The 22,541-nt window shown below is 35.4% G+C and overlaps 1 pseudogene; it reads right to left on the minus strand.

Moving 5' to 3' along the window:
* Positions 1–14,556: 14,556 nt before the first annotated feature.
* LOC131078467 (putative multidrug resistance protein) lies at positions 14,557–22,200 on the minus strand (annotated as a pseudogene).
* Positions 22,201–22,541: the final 341 nt, after the last annotated feature.

A 22,541-nucleotide genomic window follows, 5' to 3' on the forward strand; every position in this document is an offset into this window, starting at 1 on the left:
ATTGTATATGATTATTTTATATTTTTAAGCGATTGATTTAATTATAAATGCTTGTCTATAGGAAGATGTATTTTCTAAATTATCTTATTAATGCTAATTTGATGACGTTGGAGACGTTCATTTATATGCCTATTTAATTATTATTAATACAATGAGTTGTATTAATGTTAATTTGGTGAATTTTGGAGTTATTTAATATTTTAAGGGATTAATAATAACTCATAATGTAATTAATACTAGAGGATTTTAGTTGGGAAAATTAATTAATTATGAAGGTTGTGAAGTATTTATAGGGTTAAATTATCCAGTTTAGATAATGGTACTTAATGTAATTATTAAGTAAATTAAAATCTAATTTGTTTAGTAAAACTCTTAGGAGTTGGGAATTAGTCCTAAGTCTCCTAATTACATTAAATAAATTATCGCTCAATTTAGATATCACATTCTTAGTGACACTTGAGTTATCCTTTAGTGACAGAGTGAGATAACTTAATTAGTCATGCCTAAAATTTTGGGCAAAAAAAATTGTTGTTGCGTTTTTGCCCAAAATTTTAGGCATGACAGAGTGAGATTGTTGGCAATATGTTGGATTTGGTTAAGTGTTGTTATTGATGTGAACACTGTATCCTGATTGGAGACTATCCCGGTTAGTCTTGGTGATCATTTTGGTTTTGGTTGTGATTCTGATCCGATATGATCAAACATCTGGAATCGGTTTTGGATGCTTATTATAATGGTTATATGCTTGCTATATTTGTTGGTTTCATGATTTGGTTATCACTTTTGGTGTTTTTAGTTACCGGTTGGTTTATGCCTTTACCGACTAGCTTTTGGCTTCACCGGTTTCTGGCATTCCCAGTTAGCTTTATCGGTATGCTGTTTTGGTGACTTGGTCAGTGCATTTTGGGTCTCGCTTATGGAGTCGGTTTCTTTCATACTGAATGTGTTTCTTGATCATATCTTGAGTTTTTGGTGACTTTTCTTTGGATGGTCTGCTATTATGATGGTCCTATTTAGATCTGGTTAAAGTTTCACTGAGGGTTTCTACCAACAAGTGAAGCATGTTAGATTTTGGTCTTAGCAGAATCCCCAATGAATATAATTGTTTGGTTACTTGATTTAGGTCCATGCTATGTAATGTAAATCATAATATTGGTCTGGTGATATTATGTGATGTAATTTTTGTAATTATGGGCTTAGGGTTTAGCCGACCTTGTCAATAAGGCTGATCATATGTATTTATAGGTGACTTATTCATGTAATTTGGTATGCGATGGTTATGGTTGGTTAAGTCTGCATTATCAGAGAAAGAATTAATTGCGAATAAAGTCATATCATTCAGGTGAAGGTTGGAAAGGTTTTGTATTGCAGAGCAGACATCAGTGCTTAACTAGAGCTGTATCAGGCATTAGGAGATGCTACTTTCACACCGATAACCCTCAAAAAATTGATTGCATGAGAATTTTCAATTGTAAATTTAAGTATTGATCTTTCTATTTTTATTTGCATCCTATGTCAAGTTTCAAGGTCTATGGATTTGGGTTTATTAAAATTTCTTGTCTTGTGAAGAAAACCCTAGCAATGATATATTTTGTCATTACCTTTTTCCCTTAAGGTCAAGGGTTGTTTACCATGGCTGGGTTTTTTTATTTATTTCCTAGGCACTAAATAGTGGTGGACCGGTTTTAAAAATGATTTTCCTAAGTTGCATAAAATTTTCCGTATTGTCGGTCTTACTTTTAATATTTGTGCCCAGGCCTTAATTTTCCTAAGTCTATAATTCCTAAATGTTTCAACCAGTTGATAAAAGAAGAAAAGATCTGATGATCCTCACTTCCTCGTGATTGAAAGTACAAGGAGGCTATAGACCGTGGTATCATGAGATGATGCCATGTATGCTTGGCAGAGAAAGGTGAGCCGATAGTTTGACTTTTCAAAGTGTTTGATGTTACCGGTTCCCAACGGTTAAAGCCCGAGTGACTAAAAATGGATATTAAGCGGTAATGTTTTCATTATGGTCTAAGAAATGATTGGGAGTTAGCGGCCTATGTCAAGTGACCAATTCAGTTAAAGTGGTAAAGTGTGAACATATTCAATGGCCCTCATTTTCCCGCGATGGAAGTTGCAAGGAGGTTACAAACCGTGGTATCATGAGATGATTCCATGTGTCTCAGATTGACCAGGAAGACCCTATGGTGGCGCTACTGACAGCGTCTAGTCGAAAGATGATATGGTGTTGATTTGTCATGATTTCATGGGCCAACAGATGCAGATGGAAGGTCAATAGCCGCATCGACAAATCATGATCCTTCGATTTGTCAGGCTGGGTAAGATCTGTGCCTAAGTTTCAAATTTTAAATTAAGAGGGATCATTAAAGATATTGGTCATGGCCCGTGTGAGAGAGATATGATGAATAGGATACAGACTTGTCGACTCAGAATGGTAAATGACAAGTTGGGAGATTTAGATTTTCGGCTCAGTCTAGAAGGATTATTTTCAATTATTCTATTGAATAAGGGATTGATTAGACAACTACGGATGATATCTCAGAGATGTGAAAGGATCATGATTACTTTCAGGTTTAGGTATGATGGATCACAAGTTCTCTGATGAATTCAGAGATTTCTTGTTGACAAGAATCCTAATGCAAAAGACTGTACTTTCAATAAGGAATAAGATCAAAATAGAATCATTCACACAAAGTGAACATATGTAGGTGGCAATGGGGTAATAGCCTAGAAATGACGATGAATTGAGTTGTAGGCCTGATTGCTAGAATCCATAGCTGGCAAGATGGGCATAAAATATTAGGGTGATGATTCTTCACATGGATTAGCACCATCACTTTGAATGAAATTCTTATTATAAATTCACTAGGTTGGCGATAGAATGGGTAGAAATGGATACAAACTTTTTCATGTTCTGAGAACAGTTTTTTATCAGTAATAAGATAGTGTCTAAATAGAATTATGTATGGATTCGTTACATGTTTTGTGACACTAGATGGATACTTTTTCTATGGTATGAGGTTGCTCATTGTCAAAGGGGTTGTGTAAGATCAAAAGATTGTTAGAGGGGGCATGAAAGCCTTTTCTTATCAAGAAATGCCACCCAGCACATCTCCTCTATTCTTACTCTTCAATTTGTCCATAGAGTGTTCCAAGAAGGAGCTCGCAGGGAAGTGACAGAAAGATTTGTTCGATTAAGGATTGGTATCCATTCATCTCTGCAACAATATGGAAGCTGCAACGCCTTCTCAACAAATTATATTTACCCCCAAGCTCCTGTTTCCATTTTTTCTGATCCATGGCATAAAGGCTTTAGATTTTCCTCTAATTCAGTGGGAAAGTCTTGTTTCTTGTCGGGATCTGTTTTCCTTTAAGGAAGGGAAATGTTGTGTGGAGAAGACAAAGAATCTCAAAGTCCATTCGGAAGTGTCAAGGTGATATCAAAATAGCTCAAGTGATTTTGTTTCTATTGATAATTAGTTGAAGATTTTGTTTACCTCATCATGGGCACCAACATATGAATAAGGAATATTTTGTAACAAGAATTTTGTACAGCCGTTATGGCTTGGTTTTTGGTGACATGTGTCTTTTAGCCTCAAGCTTGTCGCTCCATTGTTTTCTATAGAAGGAAAATCAAGGCTAGAAGTTAGGATTCTGAATTTACTGAGGAAGATCTCTGTAAAAAGTAGATCTATTCTACAGGGCTAGGTTCCATACAATTTTAGGGGGTCATAAAAAATAGGAAGAACTGTAATGTCATTTCACAGAGCACAAGTAATAAAGTAGTCACAATTTTCCTTTGCAAATGGGTTTTTATGTAAATGAAATTATCGTATGTTGTCTGATAGAAGATATCTTTTGATATTAATGCAAATATATTCTCTAATCTTTACTCTCCTTTGTGCAATTTTATCTTCTTTTGAGGAAATGATATGAAGGGTTTCATTTGTTTATTACACTGTTATGATGTATGTAATTTTCCATTCTATGCTTTAATCCAAGGGGTTGATTAAAATGCTTGAATGAGATTACAAAGAAATTAGACTTGTGCCAAGATTTGATAAGTAGTATGGGTAAGGGATTGTAGGCAGAATGATATTGTAAGACAATATTGTTCAAAGCTAAACTAGTTATTAGACAAGTTTTTGTTAGATTTCAGCAACATTTTAGAGACTCTATAGCCCAAATTAACAAGGCACTGGTATTTTCTTGTAAATGTCATTAGGTTTTCAGTTTCAAGGCTATTTCCTTTGTGATTCCTCAGAACATTCTTTTAAATATCAAAATATATTTTTTAAGTTTTCATATACTTTTTGAAAGTTGTCCCGCCCATCTCATGCTCCAGCCTAAGGTTGAGGATCACTGAGGAATTTGCCATTCCTGAGCATTCTCCCTTTCTGTTGAGCCCTTTTATGAGATGATATGCTTTGTTTTCAGTTGATTCCTGAGTATTGTTGTAGAGATCAGGAAGTTCACTGAAGGGATTACCCTCCCAGGTTCTGCAAAGCCCGACGTGTAGAAGGATCTTGTATCTTAGTTCAAGTTGGTCAAAGCCTGAAGGATATTGATAGTTGGAAGTGGCTCTCCATAGGTATTTGGAGGAATCAACTTGGTCTCTGTCTTATGGTAGTGTAAACTCATTTTTTGGGAACCAACAACATGGCAATTCTACTGGGGAAATGAATTGCAAAGAATCTATGGTTAGAAAAGATTTGCTTCATATATAGTTGAGATTATCTCATCCAAGTCACCAACAAAAATGACAACTTTGCTGGGGAATGTTGTATAATGTCTTCTGGGTTTTCTATGATTCGATGGTTGAGTGTTTCTCCTACATCACAGGACTCAAATATTTGCCCATAGAGTGAAGAGTTTCTTAATTTGTCCCTTGTCAGTTTGAGTAAATTCTCATAAATGTTGTCAGAGAATCTATTGTAGTCCGTCTTTTGATAAAAAAATATTTGTCCATATTTCAAGATTATTTGTAATACCTTACAAGTTGTGAGTGGTGACTCTGAGACTCTAAGATATATGCACTAGTGTGCATTTGTTTGAAGAAGAACCAAGGAATTTGCAAAAGAGATGAAGTAGATTTGAGCTCTTATGATGAGGTACTGCAACAGGTTGAGGATGGAATTTGTAAAATTCTATGAGATGATAAGTGTTGCAGTGTTGTGTTGAAACAAATCTGGCCTGTGAATAATTTCTAGTTGTTTGAGTATTTGTCCTCTGCAAGAAGGTGGTGACTCTGTCAAAGATCAGTGTTAAAGATTTGGAGGATTAAAAGTGATTTTGCAAATCCCTAGTTAAGAAAGTAGCAACAACTTCAACATTTCTAAGTATTTTGATTTTCATAAGTTAAATATATTTGCATGAAAATTATGTGTAGAAATGTTCCCTAGAAAGTGAGAGAAGCACTAAGGAAGGGAATGGTAGTGATTATTTTACATACTCCTATGATATAATTTTCACATTCTGTATGAAGATAGATGGAGTATGTTTTCAGCTATGCAATGAAATATTTTAAATATTTATGGTAAAAGGAAAGAAGTAGGGAGATGAATGAAAATATGTATTATGTGTCTGTGCTTCCCTATAAAATGTCGAGTATAAATGTACAACCTCTACCAACTCACCATAGAGTTTTATTTATGGAAAGATATAAGCCATTGAGTTTTAATGGTATCCAAGGTTTCCCAAATCCTGTTTCTGCAAAGGTTAGGGAACAATTGCCAGAATTCAGTGGGAAAAGATCAGAACCAACATGTTAGCATTTGTAGAAGTTTTCTGAATTAATGGGAGATTTTGAGTTAAATTGGGAAGATATTTTCATGAAGCTGTTTGTTCAATATTTGAAGGAAAATGTCAGAGATTAGTTTTCTTACCTATCGGCATGTTCTATCTCATCATGGGATGAGTTAAAGGTAGCATTCACAGAATAGTTTGGTGAAAGGGTTAATCCAATCTTAGTTATGAAAACATTCATGGGTATCCAGAAGGAAGAAGATGCGTTAGTACCTACTTTTAATCTCATGTTTGCTAGGGCATTGGATGATATTCCTAGTAATTATAGACCAAATGATGCAATATGTCTAGTTGTTTTTTTGGCTGCATTTGACGAGGAAGAGAGTTATTTGCTGAGAGATAAAGATCATAAAACCTTGCATCAGGCTTATTGGATAGCAATGGATATTGAAAACAACTTGAAGTATGGAATCCCTAAGGGTTATGTAGCTGCAAGGGTATGCTATCCAAAGATATTAGAGGTTAAAGAAAGGCATGAGTCAGAAGATAAAGATAAATGCCAAGGCGTTTACATCCCCACTGATCACATTAGCCCTCTTATTAATTATGATTTGAACAAAAATGTGAGTGAAGATAACTTGTCCCAGATAGTGGTTAGTCCTAATATTGATGAAGAAAAGGCTAATGAGAAATTATCTGACATATTGAATATAGAGATGGAGATGATATTAATCACTTCACCAGATGATAGTAAAAGTGGTTGTTCTAGGAATGAGATCCCACAAGAGGTTCATCTGTAGTCTTGATTTTTAGGTAGATCAAATAATGAGTATGAAGAGTTGGGAAGTTTTATGTTTGAAATAGATGCAAATATGAAAGATTTTGAAGATATTAATTCTGTTTCTCGAGAAGTAGTTATATATGATAATGAAATTACAGATGATGAAATGCCATCAGCTTTTGCTGATAATATATGTGAGATAGACAGTTGTGTGGTTTGTTCAAATGATGAGAGTCAGTTGCAATTTGTATCTATGCATAGGGATCCACCCAGAGTAAGGTGCATAAAAGGTTGATTGAGGTGTGTGTCTTTGAAAATAATGTTTTAAATAGTTATAAACCAATTGTTCCCTTACAAATAGTTGTGTACAAAAGAACTTAGAAATCAACAAATAAGGAGGAGATTATATTAGACCAGTTTAGGGATCAACCCTATAGTGAACTAGCTTTGTGCAATGAGTTTCTTTCATATGAATAGTGGGAGGTTAAAGAAGATAAAAAAGATTATATTGAAACCTGTTGTCCTGATACTTTTGAGGATTCCTATAAAATTGATCTAGAAACATTCATGTCCAGCAAATGTGAGGGTGATTTTCTCGCTGATGTTAAGAATGTTGACATTGAATATGAGAGTGTGGAGTTCATTGATATTGACCAAGGTTATGAAATAGGTGAAGAACATTGTTGTTTTGTTACTCCACATGACATTTTGGGACTAGAATTGGAATTTTTATTATACATGAGGATATTTTTGTTGAAAAGGTTAATGTTGATGTTTCTTCATCATACAATGATCTGAATGTACATAAAGTTGATCAAGAACCACTGGTTACCACAATGGAAAATAGAAGTGAATTAGAATGGTTTTCAAATATCGACTATTCAGATACAGATATTTGTAAAACAATTATTATATTGGATGGATCAGCATATGAGAGATTTTACTTTAATCTTTGTAATGAATTTGTACCAAGTTTGCAAGAATGATTTAATTATGAGCATGCTATAGAGGTGCAAACAGATGAAGAAACCAATTTTCATGATGACAGTTGTATAACAGAGTATGAAGTGTTTCACTTCCTTTTTCAACCTAATAATGCATGGATGAAACTTGTTGAATGTTGTTATCAACACATCTCCATTTCAGATATTGAGTATGGGTTATGTTTATTTCAAGTAGTGATTGATGACAAGATTCAGATAAATGGACAAGGCATTGAGATAAAGGTTTTTTATGACATGCTAAGGAAGGAACAATTATATATTATTGATGTCCCTAGACTGTTCAAGATGGAATGTGATCATAACTACATTTTTGACAGAGGAAAATATTGGTTAATATTGACATATGGTGTTGAGCCATCACATGTTGTTTGACCCTGCAAGCCACAAGTAATTTGGAGTAGAGTAAATTTTATAACTCTACGCCCAATGGAATGATTAATAATTTCCTCGTGAATTGCTTGATCATGGACAATTCTTGAAGCTTTACTTTTCTTGAAAGTAGCTGTTATCCATGAGCATTAGTTAGGGTTTTTTTGGTAGTGTAGTTTCCTTTTCTGTTGAAGTTACCCTGTCCAAGTAATTTCTTTTTGGTCTGCCTTGCAATTGGTCTACTTGACCAAATATTATGGTTTCTAGCCTCACTCCTGTGAAATGAGCGTCCCCAACTAGAGCCACTAATAGCCCTGAAAATTGATTGCATGAGAATTTTCAATTGTAAGTTTAAGTATTGATCTTTCTGGTTTTATTTGCATTCTTTGTCAAGTTTCAAGTTCTAGGGTTTTGGGTTTATCAAAATTTCTTATGTCTTATGAAGAAAACCCTAGAAATGATATATTTTGTCATTACCTTTTTCCCTTAAGGCTGAGGGTTGTTTACCATGGGTGGGGCTTTTTTTATTTCCTAGGCGCTAAATGGTGGTGGACCGGTTTTAGAAATGATTTTTCTAAGTTGCATAAAATTTTCCTTATTGCCGTTCTTCCTTTTAATATTTGTGCCCGCGCCCTTAATTTTTCTAAGTCTATAATTTCTTAATGTTTCAACCGATTGATAAAAGCATAATAGATTTGATGGTCTTCGCTTCCCCATGATTGAAAGTGCAAGGACGTTACGGACCGCGGTATCATGAGATGATGCCATGTATGCTTGGCGGAGAAAGGTAAGCCTGTAGTTTGACTTTTCAAAGTGTTTGATGTTATCGGTTCCCAGTGGTTAAAGCTCGAGTGACTAAACATGAATATTAAGCGATAATGTTTTAATTATGGTCTGAGAAATGATTGGGAGTTAGCGGCCTTTGTCAAGTGACCGGTTTAGTTAAAGCAACAAAGTGTGAACATATTTGATGGCCTCTGTGTTCCCGCAATGGGAGTTGCAAGGAGGTTACGGATCGTGGTATCACGAGATGATGCAATGTGTCCCAGTCTGACCAACAAGACCCTACGGTGGGGCTGCTGACAGACTCTGGTTGAAAGATGATATGGTGTAGATTTGTCATGATTTTGTGGGTTAGTGGATGTAGATGGAATGTCAAAATTCACATCGACAAATGATGATCCTTCGATTTGCCAGGCTGGGTAAGATCTGCTGTTGAGTTTCAAATTTGAAATTAAGAGGGATCATTAAAGATATTGGTCGTGGCCTACGTGAGAGAGATAGGATGAACAAGATACAGACTTGTTGACTCAGGATGGTAAATGACAAGTTGGCGGATTTAGATTGTCGGCTCAGTCTAGGAGGATTATTTTCAATTATTGTATTGAATAAGGGATTGATTAGGCAACTAAGGATGATATCTCAGAGCTGTGAAAGGATCATGATTACTTTCAGGTTTAGATATGATGGATCATGGGTTCTCCAATGAATTCAAAGATTGCTTGTTGACAAAAATACTAATGCAGAAGACTATACTTTCAATAAGGAATAAGATCAAAACAAAATCATTCACGCAAAGTGAACATATGCAGGTGGCAATGGGGTGATAGCCTAGAAATGATAGTGACCTGAGTTGTAGGCCCGATTGCTGAAATCCATAGCCTGCAAGATGGGCAAAAAATATCAGGGTGATGATTCTTCACATGGATTAGCACCGCCACTTTGAATGGAATTCTGATTATAAATTCACTAGGCTGGTGATAGAATGGGTAGAAATGGATACAAACTTTTTCATGTTCTGAGAACAATTTTTTATCAGTAAGAAGATGGTGTCTGAACATAATTATTTATGGAGTCGTTGCATGTTTTGTGACACTAGATGGATATTTTTTCTCTGGTATGAGGTTGCTCATTGTCAGAGGGGTTGTGAAAGATTAGAGGATTGCAAGAGGGGGTGTGAATGCCTTCTCTTATTAGGAAAAGCAACCCAGGACATCTCCTATGTTCTTACTCTGCAATTTGTTGGCAGAGTGTTCCAAGAGGGAGGGAGTAGGGAACTGAACGAAGGATTTATTTGAGTAAGGATTGGTATCTAGTTGTCTCTGCAATGATATGGAAGTTGTAACACCACCTCAACAAATTATATTTACCCCCAAGCTCCTCTTTCCATTTTCTCTGATCCATGGCATAAAGGCTTTAGATTTTCCTCTAAATCAGTGGGAAAGTCTTGTTTCTTGCTGGGATCTGTTTTCCTTTAAGGAAGGGAAATGTTGTGTGGAGAAAATTGAGCATCTCAGAGTCCATTCAAAAGTGTCAAGGTGATATCGACATGGCTCAAGTGATTTTGTTTCTACCGATAATTAGTTGAAGATTTTGTTTACCTCATTGTGGGCACCAACATATGAATAAGAAATATTTTGTAACAAGAATTGTGTACAATCTTTTTGGCTTGGTTTTTGGTGACAGGTGTCTTTTGGCCTGAAGCTTATCACTCCATTGTTTTCTATAGAAGGGAAATCAAGGCCAGAAGTTAGGGTTCTGAATTTACTGAGGAAGATCTCTGCAAAAAGTAGATCTATTCTGCAGGGCTAGGTTCTATATAGTTTTAGGGGGTCATAAAAAATAGGAAGAACTGTAATGTCATTTCGCAGAGCACAAGTAATAAAGTAGTCACAAGTTCCCTTTGCAAATGGTTTTTTATGTAAATGAAATTATTGTATGTTGTCTGTTAGAAGATAGCTTTTGATATTAATGCAAATATATTCTCTAATCTTTACTCTCCTGTGTGCAATTTTATCTTCTTTTGAGAAAATGGTATTAAGGGTTTCATTTGTTTATTATATTGTTATGATGTATGTAATTTTCCATTCTATGCTTTAATCCAAGGGGTTGATTAAAATGCTTGAATGAGATTACAAAGAAATAACACTTGTGCCAGGATTTGATAAGTAGTTCAGGTAAGAGATTGTAGGAAGAACAATATTGTAAGGCAATATTGTTCAAAGCTAAACCAACTATTAGACAAGTTTTAGTCAGATTTTAGTAACGTTTCAGAGACTCTGTAGCCCAAATGAACAAGGCACTGCTATTTGCTAGTAAATGTCATTAGGTTTTCAGTTTCATGCCTATTTCCTTTGTGATTCCTCAGAACAATCTTTTAAATATCAGAATATCTTTTTTAAGTTTTCATGTACTTTCTGAAAGTTGTCCTGCCCATCTCATGCTCCAGCCTAAGGTTGAGGATCACTAAGGAATTTTCCATTCCTGAGCATTCTCCCTTTCTATTGAGCCCTTTTATGAGATGATCTTCTTTGTTTTCAGTTGATTCCTGAGTATTGTTGCAAAGAATAGGAAGTTCACTGAAGGGATTACCCTCTCAGGTCATGCAGAGCCTGAAGTGTTGAAGGATCTTGTATCTTTTTTGAAGTTGGTCCAAGCCTGAAGGATATCGATAGTTGGAAGTGGCTTTCCATAGGTATTTGGAGGAATCATCTTGGTCTCTGTCTTGTGGTAGTGTAAACCCATTTTTTGGGAACCAACACACAGTTCATTATTTTTCGGATTGTAGTCCGATGATTTTGTAAGTCAATGAGACTTCCCTTTGTGATGAGCAGTGTGCTTTAGGCTGTTGGCCTTTCTGCATGTCCAGACCCCTTTGTAATTATTCACAATACTACTTCAGAGTATTCAGCTGATTGTGGGTAGGGTTTCCCAACATGGTTTTTCTCTTTCCGAGTTTTCCACGTCAAATATTGGTGTTATGTGTGTTGTGCTTTCATGTTATATTCTTCATTGAGTTGTGCTTTGGTATAAGGTTTATAATTGAATTAATTGTTGTTATTGTTAGCAAACTGATTCACCCCCCCTCCCCCCCAACCCTTCTCAGTTTACTGTCAGTATCAGTACATTCCAATATGTGTATGAACCATGAAGCCTTTCATTTTCAAGGGAATACATAAACAAAATCATCAAGAATGAACCCTTGAAGTTTAGGACTACATCTAGGGATGACCTTAACAATAGGAGCTTACAACTTTGCAGTGTAATATTTTGAATGGTGGTGTGGAGTTGTCACCATGACAATGGTTGATTATGTTGATAATGATTGTGAACAAATTAGATTAAGTGAAGGACAATTATTACACCTGCACTCTCATCACATACTATACAAATTTGTATTGTCCTTTTCTTCATACTAGTGACTATTTATAGAGATTACAACCCCAATATTTAAAGATAGTTAAACTAGACAATCTTTTTCATGCATTTAGCATGAAGAAATCATATTGTCTAAATTAGACTTTTAAATGGAAATCTTAAAAGATCAAAAAAAAAAGAAAAAAAGAAAGAAACAACTTATTTATAAAAATTGATTTAAGACTATTAATATTCTAACAAATTATAGTTAAACAAATATAGTTGCATGGAAATGTATGCCAATATCACTTATCAACCATTCTGATGAACTGTAAGTTGCATGGAAATGTATGTTAGTATCTCTTGGTAGCATTAGTATCCCAAATCTTTCCAATATAGGAAATACTCGATGAATTATTTTACATTGATATTAGCAACTTCTTTGTTTATTTTATATTTATCGAGGTGTAGTATTATCTTTGTTCTTTTAACACAATCACAATTTTTTTTTTTATCATTATAATTTTTTTCTTTTTGAAATATTAAAAGTAGGATTGATTTCCTCTAGTAAGATTGCATTTCTACGAAGAGGTTTTTAAAAATATTTCAGTATATGTTTTCCAAATTTTATGAGTTTTTATAAGTAGGTGGTCTTATAGATTTCGTAATAATAAAAAATTAATGATATAAGATTTTCACAGTCCATAAATTTATTAACTGCAGTTTAGAGTGTGATCTTGATAATAGATCACAAAGTGTGATTCAAAATGTTGATCAAAAAACTTACACAGAGTCTATTCTAGAAAGTGCAGCTAAGGAATAATAAACAAATTTAAAATTCTAAAATTTCAAAAAGCTAATGACTTCAAGATATATTTTATCAATAAGAAACATTAAATCTAAAGTTAAAACTATAACCAAAATCTAAAAAGTATTGACATAAATTTAAAACATTCTCTTTCGAATCTAAAATCTTTAAAGTAGGAATTCTAATTTATAGGATAAAACCTTCATATAAAATAAAGGAAGGGTTAAAATTTATTCCAAGCAAAAGAAGTACAAAGCAAGGGCATCAAACAACCCTGCCAAGATCCATTAAGTGATCTAACTAGTGAGACAAATCTAGGGGTAATTGACCCTTATCCACAATATACCAATTATGCATGTGCTCAGAAGCCCTTTTGGCAAGACAATCAACAACACCATTCCACTCCCTAGGGATATGCATGAAAGAAACATAAACCAAAGAATCACACAAATGAAGAATCTAGTCAACAACCAAACTCAACTACTAGCTAACATCCGTAGAAAGTTGTCGAATCAGCAAATTCACCACCACTTGAGAATTTGATTCGCAAATGAGCCTACTCCAGCCAAGAGCACAAGTACGCTCCATAGCAAATAAAATGGCAAGAGCCTCCATCAAATTATTAGTGTGACAACCTTTATAAATAGAAAAGAGAAACTGAACAATCCCCAAGCTATCTCTACCAATGCCGCTAATATCAGCAGGACCAAGGTTTCCTCGAGAAGACCTGTCCGTGTTAATTTTTAGAATGCCCTGTTGAGGAGGACACCACCTCCCCACCCAATTTATCTTCCGAAGAGGGTGTCTACATCTATTTCTCATGAGTTGGTGCTGTGGAGGAGGAAGATGGAGCCGGTTGTAGTAACTAACATCACCTGGATCCACAGCTTCAGACAAATCACATTTTGCAGAAATAGTTTCTCCCAAAGAGTGGAGAATTTCCCACCACAAGGGTTGGGTTCCCAGCAACACATCTTGAAAAATCCAACGATTCCTCTCCAACCATATATGCCAAATAATAAAAGAAGGGCCAAGAGACCAAGCAACTTGAAGAAAAGAGGTTTTGGCCAGGGCCTTGCTCCAACAAGCAAAAAATTCAGCCAAAGAAGAGACATGCCAATAGGATTGGTTCCACAGCTCCCACCAAAAGTGCCAAATATGTCTAGTATAGAAACATTGAAAAAAAAGATGAGAGAATGTCTCTTCACTATTACAACACAACACACAAAAAAATATGATGACTCCATTAGATCCAAATAAATATCTCAGCTGCATTCAGATTATTATGGAAATGCTGACCGTTTCCCTTATTCTACCCAAGTTTGTATATGATAAAAAAACTTTATGAACTTTTCTTCTAGTTCTTAATTTGAATATATTTAAGATGAATGGCTCTCCAAAAAACATTTTAAAAGGTGACCATCACTTTTGAAGTAGTGCACGTGAAAAAGTACATCTTGCAAACATATTGTATACATACAGGAAAGAAAAGAATTAAGATGGTGCAATGAATTGTTATGAATGCCAGGAAAGGATTAACATGGTGCAGTGAATTGATATATGCCGTGTGCTAGATCAAATGTGGTGGGGTTATATTTACAAGTGAAATTTAGTTATAAACACAACATAGATGAAAACATTCATCTAATTTTATTATTACTTTCTTTCTTGCCATCCAAAACAGAATTTTACAGTGACGAGATTCAGGGCAAGGGAGAGTGATTTTGCTGTTGAATCTTCACAAGAGAAAAATAAGGACCTCCTTCACCTTTGCTTAGCAACCGAGAATGACTTCCTTGTTCCACAATTCTTCCCTTCTCAATAACTGCTATGCAATTAGAATTCTGTATGGTAGTCAACCTATGGGCTACAATGACACTTGTTCGTCCCACCATGACTCTGTCTAGGGCCTCTTGAACCACCTTCTCAGACTGGGCATCCAATGCACTGGTGGCCTCATCTAAAAGAAGGATGCTCGGATTCTTTATGATCGCCCTGGCTATGGCAATTCTCTGCTTCTGCCCTCCCGATAACTGCACTCCTCTCTCCCCTGTGTTTGTATCATATCCATCCTGTAAACATCTGCACTGACAGGGAAGATGATTAAAAACACTATTTTTCCATTTAGTTTGTAATTTTTTCAATTTGATCGTATAGATTTTGTTGTTGCTAATGTTTTGGATCAAATTCTATGATCATCATCAGAACACAAGAGCAAGATTCAAAGCAAAAGAAAAACTTTGATACATAAATATGGACCTGTCTAATTATATAGATTACTAATCAGGACTTAATTTCAGAATGTTTCCCAGTTGTTACCCCGTCTCAACCTGCCAATCTGAGCCAGACTTGAATAAATATGCATTTAATGTTAATCCACATCAAAAGACCAAAGCAGTGACTTCTAGATGTTATAATTTATAGTTTTACCAAATCAATTCTTAAGTTCATAAGTGATTCCAATCAAATCAAATAAATCGTTGAGGAGTTCTACGTACGAGATGAATTCGTGGGCATTTGCAGCCTTGGCAGCTTCGATCATCTCTGCTTCAGTTGTATCATCTTTACCATATACAATGTTCTCACGAATACTCCCAGCAAATAATGTAGGCTCCTGCCCAACCAGAGCTATATGTTGTCTTAGATATCTCAGATTGAAACTCCTGATGTCTTTTCCATCTAATTTCACCCTTCCTTTTAGTGGATCATAAAACCTCTCGATCAATCCAATGATAGTAGACTTTCCACACCCACTCTGTCCTACCAGAGCCATGCTACTTCCGGCCTTAATGTTCAGGCAGAAATTTTGGAAAATAATGATATTAGGACGAGCTGGATAAGCGAAATCCACGTTTTCCAAGTCCACATCACCTTTCAGTTTTTGAGGTTTAATGCCCTCTGGATCATCTGGACATATAAGTGTGTTTTTGTCCAGAATTTCAAACAGGGACTCCACAGTATCAGCTCCCCTGGCAAGATCTGAAGTCATGCTCCCTGCACCTGCTATTATTCTACCTGCTCTTATCAAAATTAACATGGTTCTGAACAGATCCTCGTTTGTGATGATTCCTTGGCTAACCAGCTTTCCTCCGTACCAGAGATCCATTGCCCAATTCAATATGGTAAGAGCCTGAGAGGCTGCCAGGCCCAATCCTGCATACCACGAATCCTTACTGATTTCTTTGTGAGGAACTTCCTGCTTGGAATCAAATAAGCGGAGAATTCTGTCCTGTGAACAGAGAGCAGTTATGGTTCTGTGGTTTGCCACTGATTCTGCAGCGACCTGGCAGCCCTGCTCTTGGGCACTCACCGACTTTTTGGAAATGTTCTGGAGAAGAACTTTTCTCATATAGTAGCATGTGATTACGAGAGGTTGCAATGCAATCATGACAAGAGCGAGACGCCATGCTATAAAAAGGCCGAGTAAGCAGGCAATGCCCACTCCAGACAGAGCTTCAGTTAACAGAGACACACGATCGGCCACCAGATACCTCACCTGCCAAAACAAAATTAGACAAACATGCTGCATTTTACTTTGTGTTGAATATAAAACAATTCAATTAATGTAAGATTGGCCTGAGCTCCGAGATAACTCAATATAAGATTGGACTAAGATATGTAGCGATAGATCATGTTATGCAACAACTAACAAGAGATAGAAATGGAGTGCTACAAGAGCCTGTGTTAGAAATTATAATACACTACATACCACATTAGCATCCTTTCCTAGCATTGAACACAGGGCTCCACTTGAATTCTCGTCCAGGTCAAACCATCCAATTTCAAAAGTTAAAAGTTTACCCAACATCATGAGCCGAATTCTTCTGGTTAGCAGCTCCCCCATGGCAGCAAAGTTATAATGCTGAAGAAAGCTCACCATACGAGACCACAGGGATAAACACACAAAAATGGCGCAATAAATCTTCACCTTTCGCTTCATTTCGTCTTCGTCTTTCAAGAACAGGACGCCTATCATGGAGCCCAATGTAAAAGCATAGGCAGGCTGCAGAGCTCCGTAACCAATGGCACCTGCACAGCCCATAAGAGCCTGCTTCCATTCTGGAGCGTTCAGTGCCAACAGTCTCCTGAACGAAGGAGAAGGAGCTTTCATCTCCTCGATTTTCATCTCATTGTATTCTTCTTCGTCCATGTTTTCTTGCCCTGGAACTATACGTCTTGACCGACTACTTCGGTTTGATCCTTTCCGGGAGCTATGTCTGCTTCTGTTAGATAACAAAATACTAGCTGGAGAAATACCCATACTAGAATCGCTTTTCTGCATTTGTCCATGCTGTGGGTTCACTTGCTACAATTGCACCAGAGCAGCGTAAGCTCCATTAGGTTTCTGAATGAGTTCTTCGTGTTTGCCAGCTTCAATCACCCTACCGTTTTGAACCACTGCTATTTTATCTGCATTGCGTATGGTGGAGAGACGATGCGCTACAATTACTGTTGTCCGGTTCATGGAAGCCTTGTCAAGGGCCTCCTGAACTATTTTTTCTGATTCTGTATCTAATGCACTTGTGGCCTCATCTAAGAGTAGGATTGGAGGGCGTTTTAGAATTGCTCTTGCTATTGCTATTCGTTGCTTTTGGCCCCCGGACATCTGCACCCCCCGCTCACCCACCTGCACTCCGGTTTCAAACAGGGAAACAAAAATTACTTACCTGGTTATGGACCATCGTCAAAGCATAACAAATGAAACAAAGTACGATTTCGATGACGATCACCTTAAAAACTGGAGACAGGGGAGTACTTACTTGAGTATAATAACCATCTGGAAGTTGGCTGATGAAGTCGTGAGCATTTGAATCTTTCGCTGCATTCACAACATCATCTATGGTGGCGTCCTCTTTACCAAACAGGAGGTTTTCATAGATAGAGGTAGCAAAAAGTACAGGCTCTTGACTAACGAGCCCAATTTGGGTTCTCAACCATTTGAGCTGAAGGTTTTGAATGTTCTCTCCATCCAGAAGAGTTTCTCCTCTGATGGGATCATAGAAGCGTTCTATTAACGAAATGACCGTAGATTTTCCTGAACCACTACTACCAACTAGAGCCACGGTTTTCCCTGCTGGAATTATGAGATTGAAATTGCTCAAAATTACGGTGTCTGGCCGGGAAGGATATATGAACTCTACATTTCTTAATTCGATTTCCCCTGAGACTTTTTCCAATACTTTTCCATTTGTATCCTCCCAATTGATCTCTGGAACTCTGTGAATCATTTCAAATATTTGAAATGCCGCCGTGGATGCTTCAGAAAAGTACTTGAGATTTGGCAATGCTGTCCCCAAAGCCCTGAAAGCATTAAGCAACTAATTCATCAATTAGACTGTTGATGGTAGGTGTCTGTAATACTGATATCCTACTGATATCTTTAATGCTTTAAGGTGTCTGTAATACTAATGTTAAGGGGGCTCTGCATAGAAGCCAGAATGTTTCAACTATTGAGTGTTACCCATGTTCCCACGTATTAAGGATGTGTTCCACGCTTACCCATGGCTATTTAATCCTTCTAAAAATCACACCTAAGATGTACCACGGGAAATAACAACAAAAAGTTCTGCGAATGAAAATGCTTGAAATAATTTTCTCTAGGGCAGATCCTTACAGGCCACCAAGGATCAGAGAATATCCCGTTGCAAGAATCTTCCCTCCTGAAAGTCCATGGTGCAGGACAAGTGTGCTTCCATACCATGTTATGAATGCCCATATAGCGAAATTGACACCACTGGCACCCATAGCCAGGCCTTTTGCCAGGCCCTGTTTAATCCCAAGCTTTACACTTCCTTCTAGGGCAGCTGAAAACTTGGCCATAACTTTCTCTTCAGCAACAAAAGAATACACAGTTCTGACTGAGGAAAGAGCTTGTTCGGCAATGCTGCTGGCTTTGTTATACTCTGCATGCATCTTCCCACCAATGGCCATCAACCTTCGCCCGTAAAGCACTCCTGGTATTATCAGTAATGTTATGAAGGGTAAAGTCACCAAAGTAAGCCTCCATGACAAATAGAAGGCAGCACCGTAGCAGCTCGCGAACGTAGACAAATTCATGATGAAATTGGGAACCTGATCATTCCTCCAAAAATTCAGCTTGCTGAAGCCGGTCCATAAAAAAATGATCCGATGTACAATATAAAAATAATACTGCACAATAACCCAAAAAGATAAATCTATGGCTTTTGTAAAAATTAATTACCTTCTCACTAAAAACATCTTGTATGATGAGTGTATCATTGGAGATGCTGTTGACAACCTCAGCCGTATCAACGCCTGCAGTGTCGAAAAATGCAACCTCCTGCCTCAGGACAGCCATCAGATACTTTCTACGCATGCGAGAAGCTTGCCTTTCTCCAGTCCTTGCCCAGCAAAAAGCCTCTGAAAGACACATCCTAGACTCAAATAATGGAAGCGAAGGAATTTGACTGTTTCAATTTATACATTGATAAATTTTGAACTATAATATATTTGTATGGATTTGAGAAAAAGTTTTAATTGTCAGTGTTCTAACCATTCACAATTTGGGCCAATGGCTGAAAGTCAAGTTGGTATGCTGTGCATGGGTCATGGTTAATCTGTTTTTTGTTTAATACGAATTTGAAAAGAAAAATTCATAAGAGATTCAAGTGAGATATTATTTATTAAACTTAATTTGTAAAATTGAGGAAGTGTTTTTGGTTGAATCTGAATCTTCTTCGAAACAGGTAGGATAGTTTTTCATATAGGTCAGGTTTTGGTTTCAAATCAGAGTTCTTTGTAGAGGTTTGGATTCAAACATTTATGATTGTAATGATTCTTTCTGTCTTTTTGATGTGAATTTGTTGTTTGGCTATTTATTTCTCATGAGATTTTTTCTGGATTTAAGACTTGTTTCTTCATAGAGTTTTGTCTCTTACTACTTGATATAAAAGATTTAAGAATCATTTCAAAGCTCTCTTTCAATTTATAACTCTATCCAAAAATATTTACTAAAAATAAACATTACTCACTAAAATCTTTATAAAACCATTAATTTTTTTTCAAATTCATACAATTGAGATCAATCCAATGGTTAGATACATTTAACTCCTTGACCTATTCAAGGCATGCCGGCCTCTTGTCTCGGATATACATTCTGATTGGGAAAGAAGTGAGTGACAGGAAATTGAGCTAAGGTCTTTAGACATATCTTAAAAATAAGCAAACTGCTTACAATTTATTTTCAAATGTCATAATTTTTTCTTTCCTATAATGTCAATAATTGTTTGAAGATAGATGAAATAGCAAAATGTTTGCAACAGATCAATGACACTCTTAGGATTGATTCTGAGCAAGATTATTTTCGGAACGAATCTTATTAGGATTTGTGTTATAATTGATGATTCTAAACCTTTCCGTCATTTCATTCATTCAGATAATATTTTCACATGGTTCCTGGCTTCAATATGAGAACTTTGAGGGTTTACCTTTTAGGTTCGATTGCAGAAATGGATTTCAAGAGCAAGAAGAAATGGATTTTGTATAGAGGAACCACAGTTTCTAATGCTAGACTGGGAAAAAGAATTGAGCAACTCTTCACCTGCTTAATTGGAGGAGCTTCAAGAAGCTTCAGCAAACTATTTCTGTCATCCCCATCATTGAAGTCAGTCAGCTGGGAACAAAGGTTTTGAAGGATTGCAGGGTACAAATTTGAATTTGCTCTGTGCATAAGTTTCTCAACTTTTGTACAACTAGGGTTTGGATTACAGGATTGAAGGAAAAATTCAAGTTACAATCCATATAAAATTAGCCATCTCTCTAACGGAAGGTTAAATCAAATAGGAAAATTCTTGCCCATTTTGGAAAGGAGCAATTCAATATATTTTTAACTACATTATAAATAGTGATACATTTAATGGGGTGTAATGGTTATGTTCATAGAAAGATATATTTTGGGTAATATATATAGAAAAATTGTAAGATATATTTGTAATTAATATTAAATTATTAGTTAAAAAAATATGATTATATTATTATTAATTTTATTATTGAGATATGATTATATTATTATGTTTTAATGTATTCTTGTTATTATATTTTTATATTTTTATATTTTCATTAAACTCTTTACAAAAGAAAAACTCTTTTAATATCAAATGATTATTATTATATTTTAATATTTCTTTTAGTCTATTAAGACTACATTATTATTATTATTGAAAATAAGAAAAGTTAAAATTTATTCAAACAAGATTAAATACAAAGCAAGGGTATCAACCAGCCCTATCAAATCTATCATAGTTTCTAATATTATTTCTAGTCTCTTATTATTCTACAATTTTATTATATTATATATTATAAAAAAATATAAGATTTTTTTTGTTTCTATATATATTTATTAAGAATATTAGCATACTAATTTTGTAACAAAAAATAATATTAAATTAAAAAAAAACAAAGTTTTTTTGTTTTCCATACAGGTAAGTGTAAATACATCAAATTAAATGCTTCTAACTTTTATTAATACATAAAATCATGAAAAATCACACTACATGAAAATAAATGATATTATAAAATAGATCCAATTCTTTTAAGTAATGAACAAAATCAACAAAATCACAAGCATACATATGAAACCCTTAATTATAAATGCTCGAGAACAAGCCACCTCCCTCTTGTGAAATAAAAATAGAATCACGGAGGTAAAATGCTAGGCACCTTGTATTGAATCTTATGGATCTTTCTGTTCTTAAATAAATAAATAATATTCTCATTTTATTCTATAAACAGAACCATAAGAAACTCAAAAATAACAAGCTTAGTTAGAAATAGAATAGTATTATGGCTGACTATATTTATCATGCAGAGGCGATAGAGATAACAGCATATTATGTTATTGCTAATTTTTGAAAACATGGGAAATAGATAAATTATTTTGTACTAAATTTGTTATCAAAACATATTTAATCTGCAAACCTATTTTAATAAGGGAAAATCATACCTAAAAATGCTGCAACTGCTACTCCAGCAGCCAAATATAGAAAATTTACAACAGTCTGCATCATGGAAAAAAATGAAAATGAAGAAAAACCAATATGTTAACACGATTTAAAAAAAATAGAAAACAGAAAAATTCAAATAAAAAATACAAAATTTCTTACGTGATTTAGATTACCGATGGAATTAGAACCAGAACCCAGATCGTTAACAGCACTGCTGATAATGGACATGACACCTGCAGTGTAGCAGCCATCACCCACTGCACCCAGGCTACCGATGACCATCATTAATCTATCTATGCAATCCGCATGTTGAAACAAATTCCATATCAATACTCTCAGTTGAAAATTCTCTGAGCTCATAACATCATTTTTTCTCTTTGCCATACTTATGATGCGTCACCTGGTAAAACATCATCATTAGAAATCAATCAAATTTACTTGTATCAAAACATTCACAACAAAATCTAATTATGGTTCAGAAGTTAAAAAAAAAAGCAATTCCTCGTCACCACTTCAATATATGTATTTGACAAGCATGAGAATCTATGATGTTCATCCAATCTCTGTTGGAAGTTGTATGGATGAAACCACACAGATTTTCACCTTCAGAAAATATCACTTCACTGTAAGATTTGGATTAAAAAAAAATTTTGATTTTTTTACAATATTAAAGTTTAAATCTGTGAGTACATTGGATCAGTGGAGACACAAGTCTGTAATGATAA

The sequence above is a fragment of the Cryptomeria japonica genome, chromosome 7 (genome assembly GCF_030272615.1).
Source record: "Cryptomeria japonica chromosome 7, Sugi_1.0, whole genome shotgun sequence".
NCBI lineage: Eukaryota > Viridiplantae > Streptophyta > Pinopsida > Cupressales > Cupressaceae > Cryptomeria > Cryptomeria japonica.